The sequence below is a fragment of the Herpailurus yagouaroundi genome, unplaced genomic scaffold, assembly GCF_014898765.1.
Source record: "Herpailurus yagouaroundi ecotype Mexico unplaced genomic scaffold, PumYag 166, whole genome shotgun sequence".
Classification (NCBI taxonomy): Eukaryota; Metazoa; Chordata; class Mammalia; order Carnivora; family Felidae; genus Herpailurus; species Herpailurus yagouaroundi.
The window spans coordinates 32,751,094-32,772,859 of NW_024412407.1; the positions used below are offsets into that span (position 1 = coordinate 32,751,094).

At 37.6% G+C, this 21,766-nt stretch overlaps 1 protein-coding gene across 2 annotated transcripts in view; it reads right to left on the minus strand.

The window, feature by feature from the left end:
- The window catches only part of PTPRO (protein tyrosine phosphatase receptor type O), a 241,280-nt gene that overhangs the window by 147,017 nt on the left and 72,497 nt on the right, over positions 1-21,766 (minus strand). The window lies entirely within an intron of this gene.

The window sequence follows — 21,766 nt, forward strand, 5'->3', positions numbered from 1 at the left end:
AGTCAACTATGGGCCTTGAGGGGCATGAATCAGAAGCCCGGGGCAATGTCCAATACGTAACTGACTCAGTTGGTTTGTTTAATGGTTCCTCTGAATGCACATTTACTAATCTTGATAAAGTCTATGCAATGTTGGATTACTTCTCTTTTCTCTGAAAACAAAAATAAAACCAAACACTAGCTTTTACCTTTTCTGTGCCTTTTTTCTCTCATGCACATGGTGCCTATTTAAATGAAATACTCTCAAAGGGCATTAAATAATTGTGGTGGACTGAGTCATTTTCTAACCATAGTCTGTTTTTTAATTAGAAGAAAAAAAAATTCCCATAGGTCAACCTTTGAGGTCACCACTCTTTATTCTGTGGCTCAGATAGCTTGAAGTTCATCTCAACTATTAAAAAATGATTTTACTTTAGCTTCAGTTAAGCATGTGGTTGCATTTCTCACATCTAATAAAAATATTTATTTCCAGGGATCCTGAAAAAGGAAGAAAGCAGTCTAAATTGCTTCATCCTCTCCTTGTACTCTTTGCTGACAGTTTATAGATGCTATTTTTAATAGGCAACTTTACTACCACATTGCCCTTTCTCCAAAACTCTGGGGTCTGAAAAAATTATATCACATCAATTAGCTTCCATGGAGCATCTTAAGATGATAAATGACTTGTTGGCATGAATGAAGGGAGAGGAAGCTTTTCTCAAGGAGCAAATTAATATCTGCTAAAAAGTCATAGCGGATCTGTGCCTATTTGGTCTATGCCTTGAACTCACCTTCCTTCTTTCAAAATTGCATCTATTTTATCTTCTGTCTACTCTCACTCTGATTTACTATGTATTAGTAATGCCTTAAATTTTACATTGTAGGAAATGTACCATCAGCCATGCAAGATTTTACTCTGGAAGCTTCCAAAAGTATCACAATTTTTCTACTTTTATTATAATAGTTAATACTTTGTGTGTGTATAGTGTGATTGGTCCCAACAATCACTTCTGCTGAGGACCCTTTAAGCCAGACCTCCCATATCTATACCACACATCTACATCGCAGGAAGCTCATAATACAAGCCAGAAAAAAAGAAAACAACAAGAATGGCGGGAGTTGATCTGGGCAGTTCATTCATTCAACAGATCTTTACTGAAGCCCATGTCTAGGCCAGGTACTAGGAATTTAGTAGTGAACACAATATACATTATGGAGTTACGGAGAAGTTAATCTGTATTAGTAATTAATGTATGCTATAATATGAAGAATTTGGGGGCCTCTGGGTGGCTCGGTGGTTAAGCCTCCAACTTCAGCTCAGGTCACGGTCTCATGGTTCATGAGTTTGAGCCCCACATCGGGCTCTCTGCTGTCAGCACAGAACCTGCTTCAGATCCTCTGTCCTCTACTCGCTCTCTGCCTTTCCCCTGCTCACACACTCTTTTACTCCCAAAAATAAAAATAGAAGCATTTCTTTAAAAAAAAAAAAAGAACTTGGGGTATTTAAGCATATTCACATTCATCAAGTAGAGAGGCCCTCTGCATTTAATTTCTTTGCCTGTGCTCCTCAAAGTTCTTGTCCACAAGGAGGGCCATGAGCCTGACCTGAATGGAAGTCAGTACACTGCTGCCTTCATCAAAAAAGTCTTACTAGGAAAAAAAATAGCTGAAATTAACAGTGTGCCTAGTGGTGTAGGTAATTTACACTCTGGCATAAGTTGCTTGATTCCTTATGCACATTCTACCAAGGTCCTCGTGTTGCTGCAGACTAGTAAGAAACAACTCACAGATGGGCAGTCTTCTAATCTCACTTTGGATTGCACTGCTCTAGACTATGTTCCTGCTTTGTTGAGTTATCAACTGTAGACTCAGTTCCTAAAGGCTGTAATTTGAGTGCAGGTTTAAAGAGAGACTAAATCTTAGTGTTAAAAACTCTGAAGAATTCCAATTCAGAAGTAGACTCTGGGGGGTAGCACAGACACAAACGAGAATGTAGAACAGAGCAATGTTCCTGTCCTTCAATTACAGTTCTTTAATTGCTTTGTTTAAGGTTCTACCATCACTTCCTTTGTGAGAAGGAACAAGGGTATGATCAATACTTACTATGTACTCATTATACTAGTTTCTCAAACGTAATGTGCATACAAATCTCTTGGGAACCTTGTAAAGAATACTATTCCTATTTAATAAGTCTGGAGCAGGCGTTAGTTTCTACATTTTTAACAAGCTTCCAAACAATTCCAATGCTGTTGGACAGTGGGTCACATTGAGTAGTGAGGCTTGGTGTTTGCAATATTTATAGTTCATTGCATAACCATTGCAGAAAACTGGGCTTAATCATTCTCAATATATTCTTTTGCTGTTTTCATTCATATAGGAATTAAAGATCCTCTATCTTTCTGTCATATTCAAGTGTTATTAAAAATTTGTGAGTAATATGCATAGAATTCACTCATTTCTTTCTTGATATCCATAACTGCACGGGTTTTTAATTAATTCATTTTTTAACCTATACTTGATACCTTTGCACATAGTTGGGCTGTATAGGAATAAAGGATCTGACCATTTCCAGAATGTTGTTTACACAGTTCACAAAACATGGGAGTCTAAAGTCCTGTGGCTCTCAGGAAGGTACAAATAGGGCTTGGGCAAATAATAATAAGAGAATTTTTCAACTACATCCAATCTGTATAAGTTCCCATATAGACAGGAAATTCATATAAAATTTGTATCCCAGCCATTTTTCCACTTCTCTTCATATGGTGTATTGATTTTCTATTACCATTGGTTTCTGGCCAAACACTGACACAAGGTCAAATTCATAAAGGTAATGAAGAGAAAGCCAGGGAACTCGAGTGTTGTTATTTACAACTCGGAGGAAAATCTGCACAACTCCACGTGGTCATGGAAAAGAGTATTTCGGTTGCCAAGAAAAAAGGAAGTGTTAAAACCCCTGCCAGGATATAAAAAACTCACTAATTTCCTAACAAGAGGGCTGTCAATGAGGATCTGGGAAATTGGATTAACAGAGAAGAGCCAAGATTTAGCTTGACCATTAATCATGGCAGGTGGGAAATGTTAAGTAAGCTTGAGACTCCTGACTCAACCATTCATTCAATGTTGCAAACACACGGCATTGGAAAAGGTTCTAAAATCCTAAGACTGTGCCTTTTAGTACTTCTCCACAAGACGTGTTCAATGAATGTGAACCAGATACTACTATACTAAGTACAGGAGATACAAAGATGAATAAGATATAGTCCCTGGCTCCAAATGGTCCATTGAAATGAGACTCACAGACAAATAAATTATAGATTAAAATACATAAGTGCTATTTGTCCCAAGTCTGTTATACGACCCCTGAACTTAAATAAAGAGACTTTACTGGTATTCTGATTTTAATAAAGCTCTTTCTCATGTGATTATTAACTGTTGATATAAATTTTGTGCTCTATAGCAAAAAGGAAACTTTTGCTCTCCAGCCTTTTAATATTTGAGGCTGATTCTCATAATTATATTTAGATATGTCTTCAAATTAAACACCTATTTCCTATTCAAAGAATGACAGGAAGAAAAAAAAAGGAATAGAAAGACATAAGGTTAATTCTCAGCACATTATTTTATTTATATAATCAAAGAATGTATAATAAATTGATTTCATCTAACAAAAACACTGACTTATACAAGAAAAAGCAGAGAGAAAGAAGGAAAAGCTGGGAACAATATGGAACATCAAGTTTTGTTTACCTTTTCTTGAGCAAACCTCTGAGTAGCTGGGAGATTGCAAAGAAGCCATTTAGGGTATTTTGTCCATGGGTAGTTGGGTGGGTCAGCAAGGGAAACAATTTAGGTTATTTGTGGATTTTCCAAAATTTGAGTATTCTATGAAGTGTACATGGCAGCTGCTTCTGTATTCTGTCTCCGTGTTCTTTCTCGGCCCGTCCACCTTAGCTATGCCAGCTCATCCCACTTTCTCTTAGTAGAACTCCTCATGCATGAAATCCTTCTATATTCCACACCATCTTGGTGGAGTTAGCTTTTGAGATTATTCTTGAAGAAATTAATGGGCAGTGTTGGCCTTGTACTCTCCAATGTAACATTGTAGGATTAAAAGATGATCGAGTAGATATACACCAAATTTGCATACAAACTCAAGTACAGATTTGGAAATGGTATTTTTCTAAATGGCTATATTAGACAACTACATTTCCATTTTCAAAAAAAAAATCTCAGCCATTTCCTTTTTTTTTTTTTTTGGTGCTTTTAAAAATAAAATATCAGTCAACACTTTCTTATTGCTTTTACAGGTGTTCATATAATTGAGTTTCTGGCCAGGGTAACTGTGAGAAAGAGAAGCCATCCTAAAAGATAACTTATGATTGTAATTGAGGCAGGTGAGTAAATAAAAATTGGAAATAAATACTGTCAAAAGTATGAACCAGACCTTTATGACTCTTCGAAGGATGCTCAACAGAAAGGGCACACCCCCAATAGAACAAACGTAAGTGCTCGATTTACCAGAGAAAAATAAAATAGCTTCTAGGCAGAGGACTGAGTTAGGGAAAGAAAGAATAAAGGAGGAAAGAAAAGGAAATATCTTATGCCAATACACCTAGCTAGCTTCTGATGGAGAAATAAACATTTATTAGGGACCTGCCAGATGAGGGACCCTGTGCTAAGCTTTGCATGCTTCTAGAATGCTTTGTGTGTGGTCTGCTGAACGATAGCAACAGTATTATTTGGGAGTCTGTGATAAATGAATCTAAATCTATACAAAGGCAGATGAACAGAAGGACCAATTGTTTCCCTTCTAACTACTTTGCAATTTATGTTTTGTACTTTTTAGATAAATGGAAATATTGATTTAGCATATTGACACTTATATTTTAATTTTCGAGGTTACTTGATCCCAAGTTGGTAGTTTTAAATCTTGCTTTTTTTCAGTGGTGGAAACTTTTGCTCAAATGTAATATTTTTCCCACTTAACAAAATCTTTCAATCATTTAAAAACTGAAAAAATTTTTTTTCTAATCTCAAAAAGAGTATGATTTTAAAATCAATCAGTGCATTCTTATTCAAAGCATACAGTCACCCATGCTAAAAACCACACCCCGCCATTAATTATATCAAGGACATCTATTCACTGGCTTGTATTTTTCCTTTTTCTGTAAATAAAAAAAGGTGAGTTTGTGTGTGTCTTTTTTGTTTTCGTTTTAGTTTTTTGTTTGTGTGTGTGTGTGTGTGTGTGTGTGTGTGTGTTTGTGTGTGTGTGTTTTGTTTTGTTTTGTTTAAAACAGCACACATTTATTATCTTTATAATTCTGGAGGTCAGAATTTGAAATGAGTTTCACTGGGCCAACATTAAGATGTCCCCAGGGTCATGCTCCTTCTGGAGGCTCCAGGACACAATCTGTTTCTTTGCCTTTTCCAGCTTCTAGAGCTTGATTAGGTGCATTCCTTGGCTCTGGGTCCCTCCCTCTCTTTGAAGGCCCCCCCCCCCCAAAGCCGGTGGCATGGCATCTAGCCTCAGTTGTCATAGTGTCTTCCTCCTTGGCTCTGTAGTCAAATCTCAGTCTTTTTCTCATAAGGACACTAGATCACTAGTTTACTATAAAAGGATATAACTCAGGAAGAGATGCACAGGCCAAGATATGGAGAAGGGGCTTGGAGCTTCATGCCTTTTCCAAGAGTGATGCTCTTCCCAAATCTCCATGCGTGTATCAGCCAAGAAACTCCAAGTAAGGTGTTTTATAAAATGTAATACTGTTTCCAGTAATTAATGGCTAGTACTTGGTCGTGTCAATCTTTCAAGAGAATGTAAAGATTCACCAAATACTAATTTATAAGAAGATACAAAATGCAACACCATCCATGACAATTAGAGTTGCTTATCAGTTGTTTATTACTTTCATATAATGACTCAACTAGTTATAAGCTGAAGTTCAAAAAACAAAACAAAACAAAACAAAACCAAAAAACAGAAGTTACAGGAGTGTTAATTAAGGGTTTTCTTCCTTCCAAAAGCAGCAGCAGCTAAACTCATGTCATAACAAACAGAAAAAAGAAACATTTTTGGTGACTTATCCAATGAAGCAATGATAGCCTCTCTCACAGTGAAACATTTGATTTTACAGCATTTTAACAGCCAGAGGATAGAACTGTTAATAAAAAAAATCTTACTTCCCTTGAAATGTATATAAAATGTTGCAGCTGACAGTGTACATTGATTTAAGGCTATACAAAATATTGGAAAAAATCTGATGTCTAAGAATTAGTTTTCAAAAGGAGCAGTATCCCTTAGGGCAGGAAATAATAACACTGTGTGTTTTAAAATATTGTAAGACATTTTTCCAATGCTATTCTCGCCAGAAAATCTGGCATTTCCAGGTAAAGGATTTGTAGTTTCAACCATGTGTCAGTGACCCCAAAGACATTTTGCAATTTTGCTGACGTGTGAATCTGAGCCCAGCAAGTGAAAACAATAAACATGGTAATGATCTTGGCAGAATTTGCAACATGTCTCTCTCAAGGAGACGGGCTCTCTTTTTCCTTATTCTGTGATAATTATTCCGATTGTGTTTAGCCTGCTTGAAGCATGTTGCTTAACCAAGATAATTTATACCACAAATAGTAACAGGTCTAGGTTAAATAAAGCAAAATGACCCCAAATAATGCTCTGAGTCTTTGTGGTAAATCACAGACTATTTGAGGATTAAGCTTGTTTTTTAAAAAATGGAATAGCATGAAATCACTTTCCAGGTGGACTGTACTCTGATTGCCTAAGTCAAGAATCATGGAGGAATTAAGTATTGCCTTTAGACTCTCCATCTTAAATATCGTTATGTGTCCACCAAGCTCTTAGGTCAAGGTTGAATGTGCCCAAGTATCCTGCTCAGACTTTAGAATGCTTGTGAGTTGCACTGGAATATTCTGTTTTGAATACACAGCCACTGTTGATTACCTTCAGATCCTGAAGTCCCACTACTTTGCTTTTAGCTTCCCCATAGACAGTGTCACCTTTCCTGTTCCTTATCCAAGGGTGACAAGCAAAGTAGATTATTTATAAAGAAGTAAAAAAAAAAAACAAAAACAAAACACTCTTAGCTGTAGAGAACAAACAGATTACCAGAGGGGAGGTGGGTGGGGCGATAGGTGAAATAGGGGAAGGGGATTAGGAGCACACTTATCATGATGAGCACTGAGTAATGGGTAGATATTTGAATCACTATATTGTACACCTGCAACTAATATAACACTGTATGTTAATTACACTTGAATTTTAAAAAAGTAAAAATAATTTAAAAATAAAGAAGGTAAAAATAGAACTGCTTCCTCTGACTGACTGCTTCAGTCACCAGGAAAAAGACTTGAACATAACTCTTTATTCCATTTTCACATGCATGAAGTAATAGCCCATATTTTGTGTGTGGACAATAGAAGCAAATATCCAGAAAAGTTTAGACAAATAATTAACTTGAACCATCTACTGTTCTCTGAATATAACAAATTAGGAGATAAGGGGATTAGAAATCTAAATAATTGCTTTCATTGACTCCATGGGTAAAGTACATTCTGAATTAACAAACATCCTTCTTACTTTTAAATTAAGTAATTTTAAAATTTACTGAATGACTTAAAGGGTATCCATTATCTTTAAGATACAGTTCAAGTGTCATTTTTTTATAATAATCAACTTTTCTCACAGCAGTTTGCTTCTTCAGACTTTAATTCAGTAAGCTAACATTTCCTCATTACCAAAAATATTGCATAATTGTCCCTGTAATTTCTTTAGGGAGATAATTCCATAGCATCCCGATCTCAGCTTGGAAAACTAGCTGTCAGAGACACATAATTTCTATGTGCCAAGATTTTAACCACTATCCTTCTAATGTTATTGTCTTTTTATGATGAACTCTATTAGATGTAGGAGTCAATAATAGATCACTCCTTCAAAAATGAACTTGTTGTGTCCTCACCATAAATGATTCTACACTTCAATCCCACCTATAGTATTCTCTATCACACTACTTACATTTCTATTAGGACACAATAATATTAAAAAAATTTTTGTTAATGTTTATTTTTGAGAGAGAGAGACAGAGCACAAACAGGGGAGGGGCAGAGAGAGAAGGAGACACAGAATCTGAAGGAGGCTCCAGGCTCCAGGTTCCAACCTGTCAGCACAGAACCCAAAGTGGGGCCGAACTCACAAACCGCGAGATCATGACCTGTGCCGAAGTCGGATGCTCAACTGACTGAGCCATCAAGGTGCCCCCCTCAATTTTTTTTTAATGTTTATTTTTGAGAGAGAGAGAGAGGGAGGCGGAGCGTGAGTGGGGGAGGAGCAGAGAAAGAGGTAGACACAGAATCCAAAGCAGGCTCCAGGCTCCGAACCGTCACCACAGACCCTAAGCGGGGCTCAAACCCACAAACTGCAAGATCATGACCTGAGCCACCCAGGCGCCCCGGGACACAATAATATTTTTACTACTGACAAGACTTTAAACTAACTGATGATGACAAGCAGATTTGAATCTCATGTACAAACTACAATTATTTATGTGAACAAATTAATCTTCACAATTATACTTGGAAATTATTAATAAAATCCATTTTCATCAGAAGTATAGGTGACTTAATTTTATAAAATATATAGGGTCATTTTTAAACATTCATTTATTTTGAGAGAGGGAGGGAAAGCATGAGTTGGGGAGAGGCAGAGAGAGGCAGAGAGAGAATTCCAAGCAAGCTCCACACTGTCAGTGTGGACCCCCACGTGGGTCTCAAACTCACAAACTGTGAGATCATGACCTGAGCTGAAATCAAGAGTTGGAGGCTTAACCTACTAAGCCACCAGGTACCCCTAGATAGGATTGTATTTAACTTCCACTTAGTTTCTAGCATGTTTTTTGCTTCTTTCATTCTAAGTCTTTTTCTGATCCTTTTTTAAAAAATTTTTTTAATGTTTTTATTTATTTATTTATTTAAAAAAAGTTTTTTTAACGTTTATTTATTTTTGAGACAGAGAAAGACAGAGCATGAATGAGGGAGAGTCAGAGAGAGGGAGACACAGAATCTGAAGCAGGCTCCAGGCTCTGAGCTGTCAGCACAGATCCCGATGCAGGGCTCAAACTCACGGACTGTGAAACCATGACCTGAGCTGAAGCTGGATGCTTAAATGACTGAGCCACCCAGGCGGCCCTGTTTTTATTTATTTTTGAAGGAGAGAGAGAGACAGAGCATGAGCGGGGGAGGAGCAGAGAGAGAGGGAGACAGAGAATTCGAAGTCGACTCCAGGCTCTAAGCTGTCAGCACAGAGTCCGATGCGGGGCTCGAACCCACAAACTGTGAGATCATGACCTGAGCCGAAGCCAGATGCTCAACCAACTGAGCCACCCAGGTGCCCCTCGAAATAAAACTAAGTAAGAAGGATTACCATAAGGAATCTTTAATAATGCAGTTTTATTTATGAACCCCCCACCCCTTGTTAACTATTTCAAAAACATTACCATCCACCCTGCCCCATCCCCTGCCCTGCCCAACACCTATCATGGTTGCTTGTTCAAAGAAAGTCTTCAGGTACTATATTTTGTTTCTAATGCAGATCATTGCTATTTTTTCCCTATAATTTAGATGTATAATTAAATTTTTTCCTAACTCACTCTTCTTGGGATCCCCAAGCCTTTGTTCTTTGAGGACTCTACACATGCCCCAAGCTGGAAGACAAAAACAAACAGGTCTGGACCTAGGGTTCAGGGGTGCCCCACCTCTCCTGGCTTTACCCTTGAAGGAAGCCAGTCCTTACATTTCAGATGCTGTCAGATTCCCAGGAAAGGAGAGGTTACAAATACCCAGGTTTTCAGTGCTGTCCTTGTTTGGTGTAAAATGTCCTCCAGAAGAGGATGGTCCTCTGGTCCCTGAGATATCCAGCTTAATCTCACTGGCTGCCAGTCCCACCCCTTTGCCCCAAAGGCCTGCCCTAACCACACACAAAGTGCCATCCACCTGGCCTCAGCCCACGATGGACCCCAGTAATCTCTTGCCCTGCTCCAGAATTCTCCCATCAGCAAGGTCTTCCACTTGCTATACCCAGTTTGGGGCCTTCTTGCTTCCTCCCTTTCATTCTTTGACGTTCTCTCAGAGTCGGCCCCCTTTATAGCACTTCCAGCTCTGGAGTTGTTCCTCAAAGCACCAGCCAGGCTCACAACCCCATCAGATATTATTTGCCACCTCTCAAATAATAATCAAATACTAAATAACCAAAATGCTAAATTTGGTTATCACGTAAGTCCAAAACTTCTATACCAATACAAGACATCATACTGAATGCCAAACACTGTACATTTCCTGAGAAATATTCTCAGCCATCAGTAAGATAAATAAATAAAAATCTCCATTAGATTAGGATACTGAGGCTCCCTAATTTGCCTATGGCTGAAAATGAACAGGAGAAACTGCTTTTTATTTGCATGCTGTTTTCTTTTCATTTGCCACACTGATTTTCAATGGCAATTTATTCAACAAAATCTTATTGTTATAATTATGCGCCAGTAAGGAAAACTATGGTCATGGAGTTTAACTACCTTTTGCCAAATCTGATTAACATCAAAAAAGACCAAAGATCATGTTGCATTTAGGGAATTATTTTTCTCATGTGTTTTACCAGTTGTGTATGTTGATTCCATACTTCTGGTGTCCTTTAAACACACAAACTTTTATTGCTTTTCCTTACATTGGCAACTCTTCTCCCTTCTTACTATGTCTGTCTGTCTGTCTCTTCTGCCCCACTATCCTGTAGCTACTAACTCTTTGTTATACCTTAATCAGGCAGCATCATTACTGTGAGGTTCTCTCTTCTAGTACATTAAGCTTGCTGAATGCATGGGCCCTACTCTGCCGGTAAAAAGGACAGGTACAGATACTTAGAAGCTGAGGAAAAGATACTCTCTGTGCGCGGTGTCACTACAATAAACATTACTTTTACACTCTTGTCTACTGCTTCTAAGAAGTGTTGATGTTGCTTTAACAAATGAAAGCAAATACTCTCTTGGCTTGTGCTCATTGTAACTCTCAGTGCCAGGGAAAAACTCCGTAAGCCCATATTCTCTGCAGAGGCAACCAACACATCATGGGTCTATGAAATTGGCAATACCTCCGAGCCCTTTGTTGTCAGGCCTCTCAAATTTGGCACATCTTGGGGAAAGTAAATTGGCACAGTGAGAGACAAGGGCAGGTTTTGAAATCAGCTACAGTGTTTTGACACAGTGGCGATGTTCATTGGCTGACTTCCATGAGATCCTTTTTTTCTTCTAGAGTCTGGTAAGAGGTTGACTTAGATTATCTAAGTTAGTTATCACTATAAAATATTATTTAAAAGGGAAAAACTCTAGGAGGTTAATATAGAAATCCCATTCATTCGAGAAGGCACAGAAGTGGAAATAAAATTGAATTATTCCCAACTTTTATTGAGCGTCTACTACACATAAGGCACTCTGATAAATAGGTCCTAGAGATACACAGTGGTGTTGTCATTCCTTATATCTTAGGGTTTACAATCTAGCTGGGGAGATTGGACAAACATATAAAAAAGACAAATGTAGGGTACCTGGGTGGCTCAGTTGGTTAACCATCTGACTTCAGCCCAGGTCATGATCTCACGGTTTGTGGGTTCGAGCCCTGCATTGGGCTTTGTGCTGACAGCACAGAGCTTGCTTGGGATTCTCTCCATCCTCTCTCTCTTCCCCTTCCCTGCACGCTCTCTCTCTCTGTCTCTCAAAATAAATAAATAAACTTAAAAAAAAAACCACAAACATAAGTACAAAGTAGCATATGTCAAAAGACAAAATATAGGGAAATGTTTAGAGTAGGTAATAATCACAAAAGTTTGAATTTTCAGGTAAGATTTTCTAAAGGGAACTAGAACTTGAATTCAACTCTGAAGAAAATGGGACTAAATATTGATATTCACAGTAAGTACATTTATTGGACCCTTTTGTGCCAAACTTGGTGCTTTATAAGAATCTAATATTCTTGGGGTGCCTGGGTGGCTCAGTCGGTTGAACATCAGACTTCAGCTCAGATCATGATCTCACGGTTCGTGAGTTCAAGCCCTGTTGGGCTCTCTGCTGTCAGTGTAGGGGCCACTTCAGATGATCTGTCCCCCTCTCTCTCTACCCCTCCCCTACTTGTGGTGTCTCTCAAAAAAAATAATAATCAAAAAATAATTAAAAACAAGAATAAAATGGAAAATAAGGTGTGTGTTTTTTTATTTTCACACCTCAAAGATAATGTATGTGAAAAAAACCTAACATGGAAAGTCTGACTACCATCAAAGTTAAAAACATTTTTTTTTCAAATGACATAAATTAAAAATGGAACCTCTCATGGCAGATGTATTCTCTAATACTATGGTGATTTTGTCAAACATAGGCTGTCATTGATTTTATCTGAAGAGAGATACTTGATGACACAGCCTTCTATAGAGTTAAAGTTGGTCATTATAAAGTTAAAATGACCAAATGTATGTGTTTTTTTCTAATGTGAGATAATGAAAAAAAAAAAGAATAGTGATGATTCTAACACAGACCAATAATTACAAGCATCGTTGAAAATCCACCCCCTTGATCCCACATAGGGAAGCTTCCAGGCACACCCAAAGGAGTGGAATGTTCAAATGGTTACTATAAAATCTGTATTTTTTTCCTGGAACAATAGAATCTCAATCCTAGAGACCAAAATTAAATGATGATAAAAGAGGATACTTAAGAAAATAATCTTGAGCTAGAGTCTGGGATTTTAAGGAAATCAAGTCAGTTCTCTCCATCAAATCCCCCGTCCCGGCAGTACCTGCTCTCTCTCGGCATTTAATTTCCTCATCTTGTAGGAGCAGTCAACTTTGAAATTGCTAGGAAGGCAGGAGAATGAGCCAGATAAATAAATAGATTGTTTCAAGCCTCTTACACAAAGATCAAAGAAAAACTGAAAGATTGGTCATCTATACGCTTATTCTTTTTAGTTTTCATTTTCCTCTCATTTTTTTTAAACCCCCTAGGATCTAGTTTTTCATATCTGGTGAACATAATCAAAATAAAAAGGGAGGATAAAGTCAAAATGTTTTGGATTATTGCCAGAAAAAAGTTAGAAATCCCAGTTGTAATTGCAGGTTGGAAGGTCGTCACTGGTTACAGTAAGAAGTATAGTTATAAGCTATACAATGCACGCGTAGCTTGTGTTCTTTAACTGTTCTTCTTTGGCACTTTACGTAAACAGTAAGCTACTTGAAGGGAAGAAATGCATCTTTCTGTTTCTTTAATTGCTCAAAGACTGATATTTTGAAGCGCTTTTTGGAGTAGACACTAACTAAGTTCTAGGGATTTAATCAATGCTCTCAGATTTAGTGATCAACTGAATTAGGAAAAGAAACCAGTAATTTTGTGATGAACAAAATGAGTTTCCATGAGGCTTTAAACAGATTAGGACTAGAGGCCATACAAGGGTTTAGACCAACATTTGTTCTTAGATTTTTCTAAATAATGCTGAGTCAAAACCAAACCAAAACAAAACAAAACAAAACAAAACAAAACAAAACAAAAACACCAGCGTGGAGGTCAGAATATACTTAAGCATTAACTAAGAGATGAACCTTATCTTTAAATTTTTTTAATTTTTAAAAAAAATTTTTTATTTTTATTTTGAGACAGAGACAGAGCATGAGCAGGGGAGGGGCAGAGAGAGAGGGAGACACAGAATCCGAAGCAGGCTCCAGGCTCTGAGCTGTCAGCACAGAGCCCGACACGGGGCTCGAACCCACAAACCGTGAGATCATGACCTGAGCCGAAGTTGGACGCTTAACCGACAGAGTCACCCAGGCGCCCGGAGATGAAGCTTATCTTAAGGTAAATGATGAGGGGACCAGAAGCCTGTGGTAGGTACATGAACTGTGGCATTCTTATTCCTATAATCCAAACTCAGGAAAATCACTCAGACTCTGACGGAATTAAATGGTAGAAATAACAAATGGCTGCAAAATACTTTATGCACCAAAAACACTATTTCTACATTTTAGTTTTAGTTTCTATTTCTAATCAGGATAGTCTATTTACTATTTACTATACACTATTTAATGTTTAACTCCATACCATCTTGGTGACTAGAAAAAAAAACAGGGAAAGCAAAATATTGTGCTGTTTCACCTTATATTGGTGCAAAACTGTTCTCCTACCATGATATTTTTTAAGTTCTTATTATATCAATGTAGCTAAGAGGACGTTAACAAAATATTGCATAATCCTTTCTGAGCCTCATCATATATGTGGCATTTTGTGTGCTCTCTATAAACACAATTAAATCAGGATACTTTGAATTAATCTACTTATTTTTTACTGTGGCTTGATTTCAAGCCCTTGAGAAGACATTCAGAACTAAACTTAATCTAAGACCATGTCATTATTACTTTTGTTTAACCAAGTAGGTTCACTGGAGGAAAACTGCATATAAAATAGCCTAATCAGAAAGACAGCAAACAAAAGGGCTATAATACCAAAAGAAGAAGATTAAAAATCAGTATCTAAATCACTTTCAAAAATGACAGTACTTCAGGGTGGACATTGTATATAAGACTACAAGAAAAATTGATGTTGATTAAAACATGTTCTTGGACTGAAGTTTCAGGGTTCATGATTGATTTAGCTGTTCTGGAAACAAGAATTTCATTTGAAGTGTCACGGCTCTTTATAACTTTGCTGGACTTACAGAGATCATTTTCCCTGCTTGTATCCCTACATGTGTCATGCAATGTATTTTAATAGTATCCACGTATGATGCCTGCACGCACAGTGGCCAGCAGAAGATGGCTTGTGGATGCCATTGTGGTTTGTGATAATTACAAGTGAAATCATCATCTGAGTTAGTGAGTTATGAGGGGCGCCTGGGTGGCTCGTTGGTTAAGCGTCTGACTTCGGCTCCGGTCATGATCTCACAGCTGTGGGTTCGACCCCTGCATCGGGCTCTGTGCTGAGAGCTCAGAGCCTGGAGCCTGCTTCAGATTCTGTGCCTCCCTCTCTTTCTGCCCCTCCCCCGCTCATACTCTGTCTTACACTCTCAAAAATAAATAAAACATTACAAAAATTTTTAAAAAGAAATAGTGAGTTATGGCTACAAGAATATTTTAGCAGACTCAGGTGACCCCTGAATTCAGGTCCCAACACTGCCACTAACTTCTTTTTAATTTTTTTAAATATTTATTTTTTTATTTTTCCATACTTTTTTATTTATTCCATATAAAATAAATATTTTCTGTTTATTCCATACTTGAACATATTTACATCCTTTTCTACTTTTTCTGTTTTCACCGTACCTCTCATGTCTTGCTTCTTTCATTCTGCTCCATATGGTAAGACTGTGTAGACTTCCATCAGTTTTAACAAAATGGAACGATTTATAATTAACTGATCTTCTGGTAAGAAAAGAACTTGTCATTCAGGATATATTATTTAAAATAGTAAGGAAGCCTAGGTGGCTCAGTCGGCTAAGCATCTGACTTTGGCTCAGGTCACCATCTCACAGCTCCTGAGTTTGAGCCCTGCATCAGGCTCAGGGCTGACACCTCAGAGCCTGGAGCCTGCTTCGCATCCTGTGTCCCCTCTCTTTCTGCCTCTCCCCCGTTCATGCTGTTTCTCTGTCTCTCAAAAATAAATAAACATTAAAAAAAAATTACAAAAAAATAAAATAGTAATAATTAATTGTCTTCCAGTAAATTAAAAATGAGAAAGTTACTTTAGAATCCTTCCTCTTAAAGTGCAGTACTTCTGGGGGCACCTGGGTGGCTCAGTCAGTTGAGTGTCCACTTTTGATTTCGGCTGATGTCATGATCCCACGGTCGTGAGTTCAAGCCCCGCAGAGCCTGCTTGGGATTCTCTCTCCCTCTCTCTCTCTCTGCCCCTCCCCCGCTCATGTGCACATGTGCTTTCTCTTTCTCTCTCAAAATAAATAAGCTTAAAAAAAGTGCAATATGTGTACAGTCAAATGAAAATAAAGATATTCTTGGATAATGGCTTACAAACTTTTTCACCGAAAAGAATACAACTAATTTTCTTCTCTCTTTGTAGATTCTATATTATTAAACATTTTTGCCTACCCACTAGCTAATTAGGAACTAATACATTTTCCCATTTGTATTAGTCAGACATACAGGACTATCAATTAGAGTTCCTAATTAATATGAGATACCACAGTTAGGTGACAAAAAAAAGTTGGCCCGAAGCTTAGAAACATAACATTTCAGTTGGCCCACACAGTCTTAATGCAGTCAAATGAGCAATTTCCATTAGAAACACCAAGACAGTTTTTGTAAAATTTAGAATCCTGGGAACCTTAGATCTTTTGCTAGATGACATTCATGATATATTCATGTGAATGTGACAACAAAGCAATCAGACTTATTTCTTCCCTCAAACAGATGCACAGAAATATAGCTTTTGCTAAATATCTGCTGCCGAGCATTGAGACATATTGACTCTGTGCAGAAGTCAGCTTCATGTAGAGTAGAAAAAACATGAATTTTGAATTAGATACATTTTTTTTTCTTCCAAGTTGTGATTTAAATTCCATTAGTTAACACAGTGTAATATTAGTTTCAGGTGTATAATTTAGTGATTCAACACTTCCATACAACACGTGGTGCTCATCACAAATGTCCTCCTTAATCTCCATCAACTATTTAACCCGTCCCCCCACGCACCTCCCCTCTGGTAACCACCAGTTTGTTCTGTATAGTTAAGAGTTGGTTTCTTGGTTTACCTCTCTTCCCCCGCCCCCCCCGCCCCGTTTGTTTATTTTGTTTTTTAAATTCCACATATAAGTGAAACCGTATGCTATAGATCTTATTAAACATGAGTCATTTGTAATTTTTTTCTTAATCTCATATTATTAACCTATAGAATATGACTAACATCTACTTGAAAAACACTGACAACTTTCATGTCATAAAGAGAAACTTTAGGTACAAAAAAATCATAAAATAATGAGAACCGCATTTTTGTAATATGCAAAATGGTTAAGAGATCAATGTCTTGATTACATAAATAACACAAATACATTGAAATCTTCCTCAAAAGAAAAGTGGGCAAAATATATGAATTTCACTAACAAAGTATACATATGGCCAATAAGCATATAAAAATGTCCAATGCCATGAGTAACCAGAAGGAAACTAAAACAATAACATGCCGTTTTTGCTGATAAAATTAGCAAAGATTTTTAGAAAGATAGTACTGGAGACTAAGGAGGAATGAATTTTGTAATTTAGTCAAATACTATTTATTGTATGTACCAAGCACTCTTTTAAGACATCGGGATACAATGAAGAATAAGATGAGATCACTGTACTTAATGGACCTTACATTCTGGAGTGTGTGTGTACATGTGTGTGTTTGGTGTTTAGGGCAGCCAAGCAATAATCAGATAAATAAAGTTATAAATTGAGCTCACTACAATGAAGGAAATGAATAGGGGACTGCGATAGAAAGTAATGGTGGAGGAGATAGAGAGGTCAGGGAAGGCTCCTGCAAAAAGGGTATATTAAGCTAAGATTGGAGAGATTAGAACAAACTAGCTTTATTATGAGCCTAAAAAAGTATGCAGGCAGAGAAAAACACTGTGTGTATACGTGATGAATTAAGGGAGGGCTGAGTGTGCTTTAAGGACTGTCAGAAATGCCAGTGGAGTTAGAGCACAGTGGTCAAGAGTAACATGGCCAAGCGTGGCGTGGTCCAAACATAATATAGCAAGATGGGAAGGGGCTGGGTGGGAAGAAGTCAGCTCTTTCAGGGCCTTACAGGTCATGGTAAAGGGTTTGATTTTTATTCTTAGTTGTAAAGCTTGTCTAAGGGCTAACAGTCTAAACAGATATGAACTTCAAATGACTAAGAAACTAAATGTTTACTGTGAACTCACCAATCACCCAGAAATAAAAGTACAAAACTTGTAAGTTTAAAATTGTCAACATTGATTTAATGCGGCAGATGATCTCTGCCGACCTCACGTTGGCGTTCGACGCATGTATTTAGTACCAAGTGTGACACTGTAGGTTCTGTTTAGTGACATGTACTTATATTAACACCAATCTTCTTATTTTAGTTTTTTTGAAACTATCCTTCACTTTGCTTATCATGTTTTACTTGGCTTGACTCCACTATCTTCTTATCTCTAACTATTTTCTTTCATTCCATATATCAGTGCTTAGAATAACTAAACCAGTAATGCTCGGTGTCAATCAAGTAACAGACATCAAGATCTCTAGGAGAGATTAACACTCCTGTGTTCACTGAAGCACTATTCCCGTTAGCTAAGATGTGGAAACCACCTAAATGTCCACTGACAGATGAACCGATGAAGAAAATGTGGTCCAGATGCACACAATAGAATACTATTCAGCCTTTGAAAAGAAAGGAAATTCTGCAATGTGTGACAACATGAATGGACTTTGAGGACATTATGCTAAGTGAAATAAACCAGACCCAGAAAGGCAAGCAATGCCTAATCCCACTTTTATGAGGCACCTAAAATGTCAGATTCATAAAATCAAAGACAGAAAAGGTGGTTATCAGGACCTGGGGAGAGGGTGAAATGAGCCATTATTAATCAAGGCATAAAGTTTCAGTTCAGTAAGGTGAATAAACTCTAGCAGTGTACCGTAAAGCACTGTACCTACAGACAATAATAATGTATAGTAAACAGATGGATCTCACGCTGTGTTCTACCGCAATAAAATTAAAAGATAAATAAATAAAAGTCAGACAGAAAAGCAATGTCAGCATGTACCATTCTTATTTTCTAAAGCATATATATATATGTATACATATATATATATATGTATACATATATATATATATATATGCATTGAATTGTTATCAAATAGGGACATAACATTTAACAATTTACATAGCAAACTCTAAGTTTTCCAAAAGTATGTCCAAAGACTCCAGGTAGGAACTACTGCTCTGAAACATAGTATTGTGGACCCTCCTTTCAGACAGGGGCTCATAATCCTCAGAATTTAGTAGGTGAAAATCCCACGAAGTAAACAAATTTCACAAAAATCTTGTATCTCAAGAAAGAATTCCTATTGGATTTTCTTATTGCTCTGGCTAATCTTTCTAATTTAAGTTCCCAAAGCTCCTTTCTTTCTCTAACTTAAAGACAGAATTCAGTCAAACAAATACCAAATCCCCATCTGGGCATCAAAATAATCCTGACAATTCTTCCACTTCATACTGAAATAAAATGCTAGACCATTTCCGTGTTTAAGAGGCATGACCCATGGTTAGAATTCAATGAAATTATGAGATACAATTTATACTCTGATGAATTTTAATTAATTTTTAATTAAATATAGAAAATTGAATGTTCAGGCAAAATACAAAATTAGAGTTGGCAAGGAGAACAAAACGTGAAATTGATCTTGCTTTTCAGTCACCCCTGCAGAATGTGTCTAAGTCTGATTTGCAAAAGAGCACAAAGAGAACAGCCAAGTGAACCAGTCCAATGAAATCCGACCTATGAAATATTTTATAGTTCACTGGAAGAATCAATTTTTATTAGATAGTGACTTCTCCATTATTTGCCTGTAGGATGCTTATTTTATACTTTGCACATAGCAATTTCGTCATTCCTTGTTGACTTTAATCAAGGTATAAGATGATGTGGGAGGAAGCAATGCAAACTCATTTATTTTATCATTAGCCTAATCTCTACATACTGCACACATCTTATGAATACATGTATTTCAGAGAGAAATTCACACATGGCTTTTATCTGTATCATAACTACTCTCCATTGCCATTAAGTCATCTTTTCCTCAAGTATTTATTAAATTCTCTCTGTGATAGTCAGTAGTGACATCTGCCGAATAATTGTGGTTGTTCCCTTTGGCCCTTTGTAGTTAGATACGGCCAGGTGACTACTTTTGGACACTGAGTTGTAGTGGAAGCGTCTTGTGCACTTCCAGGCTAGAGTATTTAACTCTTGGTTCAAACCGTGGGGAGTCATTTAACTGCTGGTTAGAACTCCGGAGAGTTTTCTCTCTCTCTCTGGTATAATGACTGGCAATATTTAAGATGATGACTGTTCTACTGAACTGTCCCTGAATGACTGTGCTGGTAAGTGATAAGAGACCCCAGTCATACAGAATGATCAAAAACCTGTGTTGCTTTAAGCCACTAAAATCTTAGGGTGGGTTTTTTCCATGCCATTATTGGGCTATTCTAATACAAGCTGCGTGCAACACATTGTGCCTCATGAGGGGGATACATCAGTAAACAAGACAGAAATAGTCACTGACCACATGCCACTTGGATTTTACTGAAGAAACTTAGAACAGAATGGAAACTACAGGAGGGCAGGGGTTTTTATATATTTTGTTCATGGCTGTTTTTTTTTTAGGGCTAGAAAAGTACCCAGTGCAAAGCAGATGTTCATCTACACATATATGATAAACAACGGAAGAAGTTTAATGATCTAATTAAAATATTGATACTTTTCACAAGGGAAATACACAAAGTGTGATGACAGTCTGTAATGATGCAAGATGCCCAGTCCACCAAGGGGGAGTAGAGCTCCCCAAGCTCATCAGCGTGGCTTTTGAGAAGCAGGAATTAATGGGGTAAGGGATGGCAGAGGGGGAAAGGAGAAACCATTCCAGGCAAATGGGATGGCATATGCAGAGCCACTGACACGAAGGAGAAACAAAGGCAATTTAGATTGAGGGTAGAGAACAATAGGCACAGGGGGTACAAGGTGTGGTGAGACCACTGGGAGGGGGATGGGGGAGCAGATTACACAGGCCATGTAGGTCTTGTTAGAGACTGTAGGCTTTGGGTTGCGTGGGTCTTGGGTGGCTCAGTCAATTAAGTGTCTGACTCTTGGTTTCTACTCAGGTCATGATCTCTCTGTTCACGGGATAGAGCCCCGCAGGTGACTCTAAACTGACAGCACAGAGCCTGCTTGGGGTTCTCTCTCTCTTCTCTGCCCCTCCCCCTGCTCACACACGTGTTCTCTCTCTCAACATAAATAAATAAACATTAAAAAAAAAGATTGTCGGCTTAGCTTAAAAAAAACAGGGGACAATGTTTGAAGGGATTCAAAGGGACACCCAGGTGGCTGTGAGGGAAATAGACTGGGAAGAGTGTATGGGGTGTATTGTTTCAACTTATTGCTATCTTTAACTCAGAGCTAAATACAATGATTTGGAGTTTAGCAACTTACCTTAAGCTTCTGACCAGAACTAAGCACCAACTCCTTACAGAGGGAGAACCTGCTGTCCGCACAGCTTCCTCCTTAGTAACCAGGCTCTGCGAGATGCCTTGGTCTCAGATGCCTTGGTTAAGAGGCAGTATGGAAAGAATACACACAGAATGTTCTGGATGACGTTGTTCATTTCCTTACCAGGGTCTCTTTTTGAAGATTTTTGGAAGAGATTTCTTCCTGGCTTAATACTGAGAATAGATTTGCTCCTCCTTAGAAATACTCTTTTTGTACTCTTAAAGACAGGTACAATTTTAAATGGATCAATTTCCTTTTTCCCTGTGCCTGTGGAAAAGCTTAGGACCAATGTGTGATCCGCTTGAAGTAACTGTATAGAATAGTATGTGTATTTATATTACCCTATCCATGGTATGTTTCTGCCCTAGGTTTTGCTTTTTGATTTTACTGACTTCTAATTTAGGTCATCCTATCCTGTTTTATATATTCATGTTATGTCATCTTAAAGGGCTTCTGGTACTAAGTATAGT